Source organism: Trichosurus vulpecula, chromosome 3 (genome assembly GCF_011100635.1).
Source record: "Trichosurus vulpecula isolate mTriVul1 chromosome 3, mTriVul1.pri, whole genome shotgun sequence".
Lineage (NCBI taxonomy): Eukaryota > Metazoa > Chordata > Mammalia > Diprotodontia > Phalangeridae > Trichosurus > Trichosurus vulpecula.
The window spans coordinates 155,394,650-155,400,691 of NC_050575.1; the positions used below are offsets into that span (position 1 = coordinate 155,394,650).

A 6,042-nucleotide genomic window follows, 5' to 3' on the forward strand; every position below is an offset into this window, starting at 1 on the left:
TTCTCAATCTTAAACATCTACTTCTGCAGTAGTGGTGGCCAGGAAGTAAGAAAAAGCAGCAGAGGATGCAAGAAGTCACATAGTCCTTAGACAGTCTACAAACAGTAACTTTACCAATAAATTCAATATTACATCTTCACACAACCATTAACAAGTTGATGCACTAGGAGAATTTCTCCGTATCAATACAGATTTTCTCACTTTAATGCAACCAAAAGATACAGAGAAGTTGATACCAGATGGAAAAACAACTTATTAATTCTTCTTGAAGAGACAATTATAGTCATCAGTCAAAAAGCCTTTATTAAGCACTTACTACGTGACATACTTGTGCTACCGCTCCCTTCCACCAGTGTTTGAACATCAACTTGAAGTCTAGCCATGGTTTAATGACATTTGCATGTCAATTAATCATGGGAATTAAAAGGATGAACAAAAGGGGGAAATGGGCATTTATTCCCAGCTTCTTAGAAAATGTGATAGAAAGCTAATTCATTGTAGGGAGACAGGAGGGACACCATGTGTCCCCAAGGTATAAGAAAGACACTCAACCTAAACTAGAGAGGAATTAGAGCTGGAGCCCCTCTACTGGAGAGGAATGAGGAAGTGCCTCCTACTGACTTCCTTGTTGAGTGTAAAGCTGTGAGGAAAGTGAAAAAGACAAACCAAAGAATGAGATGAAGAGGACCTGCCATAGCACATGACCTAGGTGGTTGCTGAAAGAGATAATCATAAAAGAATCTTTACATACTCTAGGCATGTATACAATGAGGTCTTAATATAAATGAGTGCTTATCCTCAAGTAGATCTAGAAAAGAACAGAGCATAGAATAGCAGCAAAGAAGGAAGTATAAAAAATTGGAAAGGTAGGAAGGAGTAAGGTTGTGAAGAATTTTAAAAGTCAAACATAAGATTTTATATTTGATCCTAGAGATCATAGGGTTTCACTGAAGCTGTTGAGTTGGAGAGAGAGGGATGACCTAATCAGACCTGAGCTTTAGGGAGGCCACTTTGGCAGCTAAGTGAAGAATAAACTAGAGTTGGGAGAACTGAGATGCAGAGACCAACCAGTAGGCTACTGCAATAAGCTAGGCATGAGGTGATGGAGACTGGTTACAGAGTGGTGATAGTATCAAAGGAACAAAGGAGCAATGTACAAAAAATGTGATGTAGCTAGAATCTACAGGATTTGACAACAGGTTGGATATGAGGGAGAGAGAAAATAAGGAATAGAGAATGACACCTAGATCTTGCGAACCTACATGACTGGGAGCATGGTTTTGCCATGAACAGTAATAGTGAAATTTAGAAATGGGGAAGATTTTGAAGGAAAGATAATGAATTCAGTTTTGGATATTTGAATTTAAGGATATGCAGACCAAATCCACATAAGAATTTTGTGCTAAGGGTGACACAATTTCAAAGCCACTCAGAGACCAGTTTTCAAAATATCTCAAAGAGGATAAGATTAAGAATGGAAAGGGTCATGGACAATGATTAATAATCCCAAAAGGCAACCAAAAAGATATCAGCAACATATTTCTACTTTCTCATCTCTAAAAAGTTTTTATCAGAGTCATCTATATAAATTATAATCGCTGCTTCTCAATCTCTATCCATTTCATGCTTGCTAACCAGGGGGGTCCTACATGGCTCTTGTCCTGGGCTGTCTTCTCTTCTTTATACTATTTCAGTTGGCAATTTCATCAGCTCCAAAGAATTCAATTATCATCTATATACTGATGATTCTCATATTTACTTATTGAGCCCTAACTTCTCTGCTAACCTCTAGTCTCAAATCTCCAACTACCTAATTGCACATCTTGAACTGGATACCCTATAGACATATCTACAAAATCAACATGTCAGCATGAGTCTGGGAGCAGCAGTCTCACATATAACTCAGAACTTTCACAGCCTGATCAGAAACCTCAGCTCGAGTTCAGACATCTCCCCCAGATATCCCCCAAAATCGCATCTACTGTCAAGGATCAGCTGATTTTGAATGTCCTAAAGGAAGACCAGGTGCCCCAGAACAAGATCACTGTTGCTGGGGTTGATGCAGTTAATGTAATAGAAGACAAACTAAAGGGAGAGATGATGGATCTCCAGCATGGCAGCCTTTTCCTCAAAATGCCAAAGACTGTTCCTGGTAAAGACTACAGTGTGATTGCAAACTCAAAACTGGTCATTGTTACCACTGGGGCACATCAACAGGAGGGAGAAAGTCATCTTAATTTGGTCCAGCATAATGTGAATATCTTTAAATTCATAATTCCCAATATTGTTAAATACAGCCCTAATTGCAAGCTGCTCATTGTTTCCAATCCGGTGTATATTTTCACATATGTGGCCTGGACGCTAAGTGGCTTTCCTAAAAACCATGTTATTGGAAGTGGTTACAATCTGGGTTCTGCCCATTTCTATTACCTAATTAGGAGAGACTCAGTGTCCACTCTTCAAGTTGTCATGGATGGGTCCTTGAGGAACATGGAGACTCCAGCGTTCCTGTGAGGAGTGGTGTGAATGTTGCCGGTGTGTCTCTGAAGAATCTTCATCCTGCTTTGGGAACTGATGCTGATTCAAAGAATTGGAAAGATGTTCATAAACAGGTGGTTGAAAATGCTTATGAGATGATCAAGCTGAAGGGCTAAACTTCCTAGGCCATTGGCTTGTCTGTGGCAGATCTGGCAGAAAGCATTATAAAGAATCTTAAGAGAGTGCATCCAATTTCCACCATGATTAAAGACCTATATGGCATTAATGAGGATGTCTTCCTTAGTGTCCCATGTATCTTGGGGCAGAATGGCATTTCAGATGTGGTAAAGGTGAATCAGGAGGAGAGCCATTTAAAGAAGAGAGAAGATACTCTTTGGGGAATCCAGAAGGAGCTGCAATTTTAAAATGTTTTAACGTGCTGCCATCAAGAGAGAACATGAGAGTGGTTAAGAGGTTATGTATGATGTACTTTTCAAATAGGTCAAATCTTTCCTCTGATCAGTGATTAAACCCAGAAATGTAAAACCCATGAACACCTTCTAGTTTCTTCCTAAAGTTAGAAATGGGGAATAGTACAGTGTGGTGACTATGTGTTAAACCCTGTTGCTGGTTGCATATGATGCTGGATATGACTTGTATAGTCTCAGTAGTTGGTGTCAAGCAGAGCCAGCACCTCACAGGTATATAAACTACCTGCCTTGTATGTGGGTGCTACAGGTTCCTGTAGGTCCAGAAGACAATACTCCTGGATACAAAACACCACACAGTAGTAATTCTTTATTGATGCGTTGATTACTTTTGTGCTCCCCTCCAGAACGGTCCCATGTATCACCTTTCTAGAGGACCTGATTTTGTCTACCTACATACATACATATATACATATACATACATATATACCAATAGTTGCAAATTTCCATATTATATAAAAAGATCTGTATATGTACAATGATGTAACCAATTCCTCAAGTGACGTACAAACCCTAAATACTAAATAAACAACAAATAACTGATAAAACAATCAACATGTCTAAAATTGAACTCATTATCTTTCCCCCAAAACCTTCCTCCCTTCCAAACTTCCCTGGATACCACTGTCCTCTTAACCATTGATGCATGCAACCTAGGTTTTATTCTCAGCTCCTCATATTCTGCTACCCCCACGTCTAATCTTTTGGTAAGATCTATCAATTTTACCTTTGCAACATTTCTAGTAAATGCCTTATTCTTTCCTCTGACACTGCTACTACTCTACCACAGGCCTGCATCATTTCATACCTGGGCTGTCGCAATAGCCTGCTAGTCGATCTTTCTGCCACAAGTCTCTCCTCACTCCAGTCCATCCTCCCCACAGCTGTCAAAGTGATCTTCCTAAAGTACAGGTATGACCCTGGCACCCTCTTACTCAATAACCCATTGGTTCCTTATCACTTCCAGGATTAAATATAAAATTACAAGTTTGGCACTCAAATCCCTTCATAACATACATGTGGCCCCCCTCCCCCATGTCATTCAAGTCTTCTTACACCTTACACACACACACACACACACACACATTCTGTGATCCAGTGCTGGTCTTCTTCTTGTTACTTCCATACATAGCATTCCATCCCCCAATTCTGGGTATTTTCCCTCACTGTCCCCCATACCTGCAATGTTCTTCCTCTTCATCTGCACCTCCTGGCTACCCTGGCTTCCTTCAAGTCCCAACTAAAATCCCACCTTTTACAGGAAAGCTTTCCTGACTCCCATTAATGCTGGTGCCTTCCCCATATTGATTGTCTCCAAGTTACCCTATCTATACCTTGTGCGTGCGCACACGTGCGCGCGCACACACACACACACACACACACATACACACACACATTTTGAAGTTGTGTCCCCCATCAGACTGTAAGCTCCTTGAAGGCAGAGACTGTCTTTGCCTTTATTTGTATCCCTAGTACATAGCACAGTGGCTGGCACATAGTAGTCTCTTAATAAATGCTTATTGACTAACTGAATGAAATTACAATAATCAAACTTGGCACTAAAGAAGAGATGAGAAAATTCACTTCCCTCCCTTCTTTGCTGAGTTGAAAAACCAGGAGTGTAGAACATTACATATATTATTAGACTCAATGTGTTGAATAGTTTTGCTGAACTGCTTTAAAAAATTCATGTTATAAGAGATGGCTTTCTGCATAGGACAGAGAAATATTCAAAATATGTAACAAGAATATCTGATAAAGAAATGAGAATCCAGTTCAATTCAATAAATATTTATTAGTAGTTAAGTCTATACAAAGCACTATGCCAGGTGCTAGGAACAGACAGACTTTCACAGAACATTTTCTACAATAGGCCACATCTTCACAGTTACACAATTGACTGAGAGGTATAGAGAAGACAAGATTATATTGTTTGTTGTTTGTTGCTTACCCAGAAAAAAAAGATGATAAAATAGAGTAAAATTCAGTCTTAGAGGTCAAATGGTACAGTGAAAAGAAGTCTAAATTGGACATCAGAGAACCTAGGTTCAAAGCCTAGCTCTGCCACTTACTGTAAGATTTTGAGCAAGTCACTCTAGGTCTTAGTACTCTAATCTTTAAAATTAAGGAATCATATCAGATACCCTCAAAGACCCTTTCAAGCTTTAAATCTATAATCAAAGTGCTGCCTGAGATGATTTTTAATTTTTCAGTATGAGTATTTACACCTCAGAAATAAGAAAATACTGTAAATTAAAAATTAATTTATTGTTTTGTTGATTGTCCAGACATAAGAAAGTGATGGGAAAATGTAATAATGCAGATTGAAATTTTAAATTGTGTTGTACATATATTTTTTTCTATTTTTACTTTATTTTTTCTCAATTTCACATAAAAATCATTTTTAACATTTGTTTTTTAAAATTTTAGGTTCAAAATTTTCTCTCTTCCTCCTCCCTGCTCTACACCATACAGGAGAAGGCAAGCAATTTGCTTTAGATTATACATGTGTAGTCATGCAAAACATATTTCCATATTGGCCATGTTGTAGAAGACCTGCCTCCCACCCCCCAAAAGAAAAAGAAAAAGAAAGTTTTTAAAAGTATCCTTTGGTCTGCATTCATACTCCATCAGTTCTTTCTGTAAAAGTGGATAGCATATTTTATCATTAAGTCCTTCAGAACTGTCTTGGATCGTTATACTGTTGAGAATAGCCAAGTTATTCACAGTCGATCATCACACAATATCACTGTTACTGTGTACAAAGTTCTCCTGGTTCTGCTCGCTTTGTTTTGCATCACTTCATGTATGTCTTCCCAAGTTTCTCTAAAAGTATCCTGTTCATCATTTATTATAGCACAATAGTATTCCGTCATAACCATATACCACAATTTGTTTAGCCATTCCCCAACTTACGAGCCACCACAAAAAAAAGAGCTGCTGCTATAAATAATTTGGACAAATAAAACTTTTTTCCTTTTTCTTTGATCTCTTTGGGATATATACCTAGTGGTGGTATTGCTGGGTCAGAGTATGCAGTTTTATAACCCTTTGGGCATAGTTCCAAACTGCTCTC

The 6,042-nt window shown here is 38.5% G+C and overlaps 1 pseudogene; it reads left to right on the plus strand.

The window, feature by feature from the left end:
* The first annotated feature begins 1,986 nt into the window (after positions 1-1,986).
* LOC118840874 lies at positions 1,987-2,903 on the plus strand (annotated as a pseudogene).
* Positions 2,904-6,042: the final 3,139 nt, after the last annotated feature.